General features: G+C 48.5%; 2 protein-coding genes across 9 annotated transcripts in view; one reads left to right on the forward strand and one right to left on the reverse strand.

Moving 5' to 3' along the window:
- LOC106809609 (annexin A7-like) overlaps positions 1-5,035 on the reverse strand; it is a 19,479-nt gene extending 14,444 nt beyond the window's left edge. Inside the window, exon 1 of one of the 3 annotated variants that reach the window (XM_014812748.1) lies at positions 5,017-5,035. The gene's annotated coding sequence lies outside the window, so the exon portion shown is untranslated. The other 2 variants (XM_014812747.1, XM_014812749.1) reach the window with 2 other exon arrangements.
- Positions 5,036-5,041: 6 nt separating this feature from the next.
- LOC106809610 (palmitoyltransferase ZDHHC23-like) overlaps positions 5,042-8,480 on the forward strand; it is a 21,046-nt gene continuing 17,607 nt past the window's right edge. Inside the window, exon 1 of one of the 6 annotated variants that reach the window (XM_014812753.1) lies at positions 5,042-5,113. The gene's annotated coding sequence lies outside the window, so the exon portion shown is untranslated. Of the gene's footprint in view, positions 5,114-5,267; positions 5,279-5,313; positions 5,669-8,480 lie in introns of those variants that run through there. The other 5 variants (XM_014812755.1, XM_014812750.1, XM_014812751.1 and 2 more) reach the window with 5 other exon arrangements.

The raw sequence follows: 8,480 nt of genomic DNA on the forward strand, positions 1-8,480 counted from the left end.
CATGAATTGTGGGATACTTCCCCAGTGAGTGCTCAGCTAGCGGTCACTTCGGCTCACCCGGGTAACGCAAAAATACCACGTGACTGCCAAATCAAACGTATTTGGGGCTGGCCCGAGTAGACCCAGGTTAACTTGGGGAAGCAAATCGAACGCACTATACCCCAGTCTGAAATTACCCCAGCACGTCGTGCGCATGCGCAGTAGCACTGCGTGTAAAGCGCAGTAGCATTGGGAAAATGAGACTGCCGCAGTCGCAGTCAGCGTTGTACCGTAGAGTTTGGACCGTAGTGCCTGCGATAACTAATACATATACTATACTATTTTAGCTCATAATAAGCAGGAGATATCAAATAATTATGTTACAATCTACTACTACGAATCATTCGATCCGCGAATCGAATCATTCGATCGGTGAATCGAATCATTCGATTCACGGAATTACGTGCTTTCCAGCTGGCCGGCTTTGTCCCAAGCCACGGCTTACTTTGATCACGGGCCCGACCGCTACGACCGCTGACATGACGTTCCCGTCTCTGTTTTGTACATTGCCCCTGACACTGGTTGCGTTCCCGCATTGCCATCACTTCCTGGCGTGTGGGATTTGCCCGCTTACAATATATTTGCATTCTGCGGGCCGGCCGGTGAGCACAAGACACCTCGATCGCTCCCTCTTTCTCTCCCTCCCTCCCCCCTCACTCCCTCTCTCACTTACTTACCACGCTTCGACCCCCTCCTCTCCCTCCTCCTCACCCTCCCCCTCCTCCACCACCTCTCCTCCTCCTCCTCAGCCACTTCTCCCTCCTCCTACCTCCTCCCCCTTCTTCCCCTTCTCCTTCCCCACCACCTCCTTCCCTTCTCCACCAGCTTCTCCTCGCTCTACTTCCTCCACATTCTCCCACTCTCCTCTACCTCTCCACCTTCTCCCACCATCCTCCGACCTCCTCCCTCTTTTACCTTCTCCCCTCCACTAACATCCTCTTCCCCTACTTCCCAATCCCCCTCCCCTCCACCACATTCTCCCCCTCCTACCTCCTCCTTCTCTACCTCTTCCCCTCCTCCCCCACCACTTCTACCCTCCTCCTCGACCACCTACCCTCCTCCTCGACCTCCTTCCTGTACTCCTTTCTACCTCTTCCTCCTTCCCCTCCTCCACTACCTTTTCCCTCGTTCTCATACCTCTTCTACCTTCCACCCTTCTCCCTCCTCCTAGCCAATACCTTCTCCACGTCCTCTACCTTCTCTCCTTCCTCCTGTACACCTTTCTCCCTCCCATGTACCTCGTCCCTCTGAAACTGTGAAACTCTCATGACTCTGAATCAAATGATTCGATCCGTGAATCGAATTATTCGAGTCCGTGAAATCGAATCATTCGATCCGTGAACTCCGAATCATTCGATCCGTTGAACGAATCGTCGATCGAATCGATCATTCGATCCGTGAATCGAATCATTCGATCCGTGAATCGAATCATTCGATCCGTGAATCGAATCATTCGATCCGTGAATCGAAGTTTATCGCGATTTCGTGAATCGAAGCATTCGATCCGTGAATTGAATCTTTCGATCCGTGAATTGAATCATTCGATTCGTGAATCGAAGCATTCGATCCGTGAATGTTATATGTGATAAAATCAACCATAAAACAAAAAATCTAATTATGAAACAAAATACATGCCATAAATGCAGTGCATTGATTCAATGGTAACTTACCTTTGTCAGATATAGTTGTACAAGACAATAGTGGGCAAATTTTAATCAGTATTAATGGCTATAGCATCACAAATCAGGAATAAACAGAGAATAAACACATATGTTGTTATCTACTCCTGATAATGTGAATAATTCAACTATACCCCTCCTACTCCTTTTCCCCCTCCTCCTCCTCCTACTCCCACATCACCTTCTCCATTCGATCTCCATCACCTTCTCACCTCTTGCTCATCTATCACTGTCTCCTCTCCTCCTCCTCCTCCTCCTCCTCCTCCTCCTCCTCCTCCTCCTCCTCCTCTCCTCCTCCTGCCCCCTACTCCTGCTCCTACTCCTCCTCCTACGCCTCCTTCATCACCTCCCCTCCTCCTCCTCCTCCACCTACTCCAACACCTTCTCCACTCCTCCTCCTCCTGCCTCCTACTCCTTCTCCTGCCCCTCCTCCTCCTCCCCCTACTCCAACACCATCTCCCCTCCTCCTCCTCCACCACCTACTCCAACACTTTCTCCCCTCCTCCTGCTTCCTACTTCTCCTGCCCCTCTTTCTCCTCCCTCTACTCCAACACCGTCTCCCCTCCTCCTCCTCCTCCTCTTCCTCCACCTACTCCAACACCTTCTACCCTCATCCTCCTCCCTCCTCCCACACCTTCTCCCCTCCTCCTCCTCCCCTCTTCCTCCCCCTACTCCATCACCTTCTCTCCACCTCCTTCTTCTCCTCCTGCCCCCTACTCCTCCTCCATGACCTTCATTCGATCTCCATCAACTTCTCTGCTCCTCCTCCTCTCGCCTCCTCCTCCTCCTCCTCCCCTCCTCCTCCTGCCCCCTACTCCTCCTCCATGACCGTCTTCATTTGATCTCCATCACCTTCTCCGCTCCTCCTCCCTTCCTCTTCCTGCTCCTACTCCTCCTGCCCCTACTCCTCCTGCCCCTACTCCTCCTCCATGACCTTCATTCGATCTCCATCACCTTCTCCGCTCCTCCTCCTCCTTCTGCCCCTACTCCTCCATGACCTTCATTCGATCTCCATCACCTTCTCCGCTCCTCCTCCTCCCCCTCCTCCCCTCCTCCTCCTCCCCTCCTCCCTACTCCATCACCTTTCCCCTCCTCCTCCTGCCCCCTACTTCTCCTCCATGACCGTCTTCATTTGATCTCCATCACCTCCGCTCCTCCTCCTCCTCCCCCTCCTCTCCTCCTCCTCCACCCCCTACTCCATCACCTTCTTCCCTCCTCCTCCTTCTCCTGCCCCTACTCCTCATCCATGACCTTCATTCGATCTCCATCACCTTCTCTGCTTCTCCCTCCTTCTCTCCCATCCCTCCTCCCTCCTCCCCCTACTCCATCACCTTCTCCCCTCCTCCTCCGCCTCCTCCTCCTCCTCCACCTACTCCAACACTTTCTTCCCTCCTACTCCTCCTGCCTCCTACTCCTCCATCACCTCCCCTCCTCCTCTTCCTCCCCATCCTCCTCTTCCTGCCCCTACTCCATCACCTCTCTTCCTCTTCCTTCTCCTCCTCCTCCTGCCCCCTACTCCTCCTCCATCACCTTCTGCATTCGATCTCCATCACCTCCTCCGCTCCTCCTGCTCCTCCCCCTCTCCCCCCTCCTCCTCCTCCCCCTACTCCTCTATGACCTTCATTCGATCTCCATCACTTTCTTCGCTCCTCCCCTTCTCCCCTCCGCCTCCCCCTACTCCATCACCTTCTCCCCTCCTGATCCTCCTCCTCCTCCTCTTCTCCCTACTCCAATGCCTTCTCCCCTCCTCCTCATCCTACCCCTACTTCATCACCTTCTCCCTCTCCTCCTCCTCCCCCTACTCCTCCTCCATGACCTTCATTCGATCTTCATCATCTTCTCCGCTTCTCTCCCCCTCTTCCCCTCCTCCTCCTCCTCCTCATCCTCCTCCTCCTCCTCCTCAATGACCTCTTTATTCGATCTCTATCACCTTCTCCCCCCACCCTCCTCCTCCTCCCCCTACTCCAACACCTACCCTCTTCCTCCCCCTCCGCCTCCTCTCCTCCTCCTCCCTCTACTCCAACACCTTCTCCCCTCCTCCTCCTCCTCCTGCCTCTGCCCACAACTCCTCCTCCATGACCTTCTTTATTCGAGCTCCATCACCTTCTCCCCTCCTCCTCCTCCTCCTCCTCTTCCTCCTCCTGCCCCCTACTCCTCCTCCACGACCTTCTTCATTCGATCTCCATCACCTTCTCCCCTCCTCCTCTTGCTCCTCCTCCCCTCCTCCTCCCCCTCCTTCTCCCTCTACTCCAACACTTTCTCCTCTCCTCCTCCTCCTCCTCCTAACCCTCCTATGGGCACCAGGTTAAGATGTAATTTGCACGAACAATTCAGCTTGGTCTGAGATTACCCCAGTCTGAATTTACCCTCTTATGGGCACCCAGGTTAAAATATAATTTGCGTGAACAATTCCAGCCCGGTCTGAGATTACCTTAGTCTGAATTTACCCTCCCATGGGCACCCAGGTTAAGATATAATTTGCGCGAACAATTCTAGACCGGTCTGAGATTACCCAGTCTGAATTTACCCTCCTATGGGCATCCAGGTTAAGATATAGTTTGCGCGAACAATTCCGGCCCGGTCTGAGATTACCCCAGTCTGAATTTACCCTCCTATGGGCACCCAGGTTAAGATATAATTTGCGCGAACAATTCCAGCCTGGTCTGAGATTACCCCAGTCTGAATTTACTCTCCTATGGGCACCCAGGTTAAGATATAATTTTCGCGAACAATTCCAGACCAGTCTGAGATTACCCCAGTCTGAATTTACCCTCCTATGGGACACAGGTTAAGATATAATTTGCGCGAACAATTCTAGACCGGTTCTGAGATTAACCCAGTCTGAATTTACCTGCCTATGGGCACCCGGGTTAAGATTCCTAAACCTAACCCTAACCCTAACCCTAACCCTAACCCTAACCCTAACCATAACCCTAGGGTTAGGTTTAGGGTTAGGGTTAGGGTTAGGCGCCCCCATACTGCGCCGCCATACTGGACGTCATAAAGTGTATTTGCACCCTATTGGGCCCTAAAATAACATCAGAATATAAAAAATTTTAGGGCACAATTTATTGCCATATTGGTCTACACCGGGATATGGCGGATGGACGTACCGACTTATTAAAACGCCTCAACTGCATCTCTAAGTCAACATCCAGTTCGTAATCATGGATAGTTAGCTCCAACTCCAATTCCATTTATTTTTCCAATAAATGGAATTAGAGTATTACTTAGAGTATTAATTGCAGTATTCTAAAACTTACTACACAATCCACGCCCTACAACTAAATAACATTACCTGGCGGAAGCTCGCAAAACAGGATGTACGTAAGAAGACGTGGCGTTAAAGACAGAACTTCTTCTTGCATAGATGAAGCATAACTTATGAGTTATTAGTAAGTATTACTTATCAGTTAAATTATAAGTTATAATCTCTATGAGTTATAAGTAAGTAAAACTTATAAGTTATTTTTGCAAGTAATTCACAAGTTTAAGTTATTCGTAGTTCCAGCTAAAAGTTCTGGTTCCGGTTCCGGTTGCATCCAGACGCTTAAGAGCACGTCTCATCATAGATCTATATTAGATATATGGCTAATTTACATATATATAATATATATATACAAATAAATGTCTTTGTATATATATGTATATGGTTATAATTAGTATATACCTTAACTTTAGTCTTAGTGACCAGTGAACGCTTCCTGTTGTTTGAAAAAGGTTCAGCCGCGCGCCAGAAGGTTGTTCGCTGTACTTCCGGTTGATATCGACCTGCATGTGTGCATATTATGATAAGAGTGTTTACTGTCTAATGTCGATGGATTTACCGGTATGTCGCAAAGTTTGAGACGGTAGAGAACTAGAGTCTAGTAGAGGTAAATATTACTCAATCATACTCACAGACACTTGCCTGTGGCCGTGACTTGGAACGTTTCAATAATAAAATTATGGTAAGTAAACGGCAGTGGCTACGGGTACGGTAGCCGTATCTTAAAGGCATAATAGGCCCATCGATTATGCAATTTTTAACAAATGCTAGAGTAACTGGCACCGTGTGTAGTTAATAAGTACATTACCTTATAGCCAAACGCGTATTAGTTTGTCCAATATCACTGCTGGTTACTAAGAAATGTCTAATTGAAATCCGCAGTCCACGAAATCAGTTGACTGACAACGGATTCCGGGCAAGCAGAAGGTGCCAACTACACAGCACGCGATTGACTATATACGTATACTACAGTGTGCGATACTCGCCGCGCACGGTACCACAACTCACCGTTTTCAGTCAGTTACACTCGGTGTGTTCCTGCAGGTGACGCACTTTCCAAGCTATCGTTTGGAATCGCGGAGACTGCTGAACAACTACACCGCGCCTTTTTGAGCGGATCGGGCCCTGCATAATGCGCTTCACATCAAGAAATTCCTCAAAGTATACTGCGAAATGATCTTGCATGCTATCTATGATAGAAGCGGAGACGGCTGCGCCCTGATTGGCTGGCAGAAGTTTTAATGTGCAGGCACAGGCCCGTGCGCACCTACGCAGACTGCTTGCGCCAGTGTGCGTGCGCTAATCAGCGCCCCCCCGTTCCCGCTAGATGCCGCCTTCTTCATAGTACATGCGAAGGATCATTTCGCATGTTATTTGAGGAATTTCTGTGATTTGAGCGGGGGCATTGTGGCAGGCGATTGTCATGGGCGGTGTAGCTTGTTCAGCAGTCTTCCGCGATTTAAAAATAGTTGGCAAGTGGCTGGTCACTGAGGAACACCGGGAGTTGTAACTGATTAAAAGGTGAGTGTGGTCGATGCGCGCGAGGTTAGCACGCATGTATGTTATATATCTGTCATGGCGGCGTGTGTGGTGTAGCTGGTGGGGACTTGTTCTTGCTGGCCAGTTAGCAATATAGGGCGAATAGAGTAGAGAACATTAAGACTTTGGTAAGTAAATACTAATAGTAATATACATTTTGTGTTTATTTACGCAGTGGTGGAGGTATGCTAGCGTCGTCCGTTCATGGCCTTTTTTGGCGTTAGGGTTAGGATTAGGGTTAGGGTTAGGTTTAGGGTTATTGGTTTAGGGTTAGGTTTATGGGTTAGGGGTTAGGGTTTTTTTTTTTTTTTTTTTTTTTTTTTTTTCTTAGCTCCTCTAAACTCTCAATTCGTGAATTTATTTCGGATCAGGCGTTATTTCGTAATCTGGCGCGCACGCACATTCTTGTCAGGTTAAGTATGAAGGCGAATGGATCCCGTACGCGAGCCTCGAGACATTAAGGCAAGGCTCGACCTAACTTTTTTTTTAGTGGCCGATCGGGCACAATAAATTTATTGATTTTCATTTTTGGTGCCGAAAATGAATCTGGTGGCCGAAAAAATCAATAGAAAACATTATAAATCTTTATTTCAATCTCGTATTGTTAATATTATTTGAAATTTGGCGCGTCTGATGCACTTGCACAAGTCTTTAACAACCACACTGACAATTTGATTGATTGAGGCATCCTTGAATTATCTGATTCCAACGGCATCAAATTTCAGCGCAGAACACATTGTCTGGTTGCCTTGATACAATGTAATCATGTATGTGGCGTTGCAAACTATGGGCTATGGCTGCGGGCCGTCCAGATTTTGGACTCTGGCTAGTATCTGGTTCGGGCGGCGAACTGTTCGTCCGCCGAGGTGTACATTGTCTAGCAGAGCTGTGAGGCGCAGATACGAGTCTAAGCAATAACGTGGCTTGTTGCAGCTGCAGTAGACGGATAAACCGTGCGGCCGGTGTATGCCCGCGGTGAGACAGTTGGCTGCAGCGTGGCGTACGTGTGCCGCTCGCTCCGCGAATTGCTGCTCTCTTTTGATTGAGATTAGCGACGTAAAAGAAACATTATTTTTATCACATAGACGAACTCTTGTAAATTTTAGTGGCCCGTTCGGGCAAATTTTACTTTTGGAAATTTTGGTGGCCGACATAAATTTTTTTTGGTGGCTCCCCTGGGCACGGCGCACGCTAGGGTCGAGCTTGATTAAAGGCATAATAGCCTATTGATTTATACAAAGTTTGACCGAATGCTACAGTAACTGGCACTTCTGTAGTTAAATAAGTAGATTAGCTTATAGTAAACCGTTAGTTTGTCCATATATATTTGATAATTACTAAGAAATGTTAATTGAAATCGTAATCTGGTAATCTGGCGGCCACGCTAAATTGGTATGCCAAGCAAGAATAGGGCCTCAAATTGGTTAGGACAACGTCACATGTTTTGATAACGGGTGTTGTAGCAGAGAATTGTTTGTCCCGAGAATGCTTATATTACGACTAATTGAGCTGTAGGGATGTATCTTGGGTGTATTCTCGGTATGACGGACAAGTAAATAACCGTGGGGGCTAATGAACGGGTTACGCACATGTCTGTCAATTTCAGACATCAGGGTGTATTCGTTTGAGCATGATAGTAAATACGCGTAGTGCTCGTCTGGCTTTTCTATGTTTAGAGTCTGTTGGCTGTGGTTAGTCCGGATCCCCATAGCGTTGGCCCAATCACAAACCTATCTTCTCATTATAAAGAGCGTCCGTGATCGTACATGGATTCACGTTATTAAATGAGCTACTGTTTATACATTAGCGGTACTTGGTACTATGCGGTAGCATTGCGTACTGGCGGCGAAAATGCGAAATATGCGTGGCGTTTTTGCATTGCGTGCGAACTGTCCGGTGACTATGAATCTGTATGCAACCCGTTTCGCGTATGCGGTTTCGAAACTGTAAAAGCG

Source organism: Priapulus caudatus, unplaced genomic scaffold (genome assembly GCF_000485595.1).
Source record: "Priapulus caudatus unplaced genomic scaffold, Priapulus_caudatus-5.0.1 Scaffold367, whole genome shotgun sequence".
Taxonomy (NCBI): Eukaryota; Metazoa; Priapulida; class Priapulimorpha; order Priapulimorphida; family Priapulidae; genus Priapulus; species Priapulus caudatus.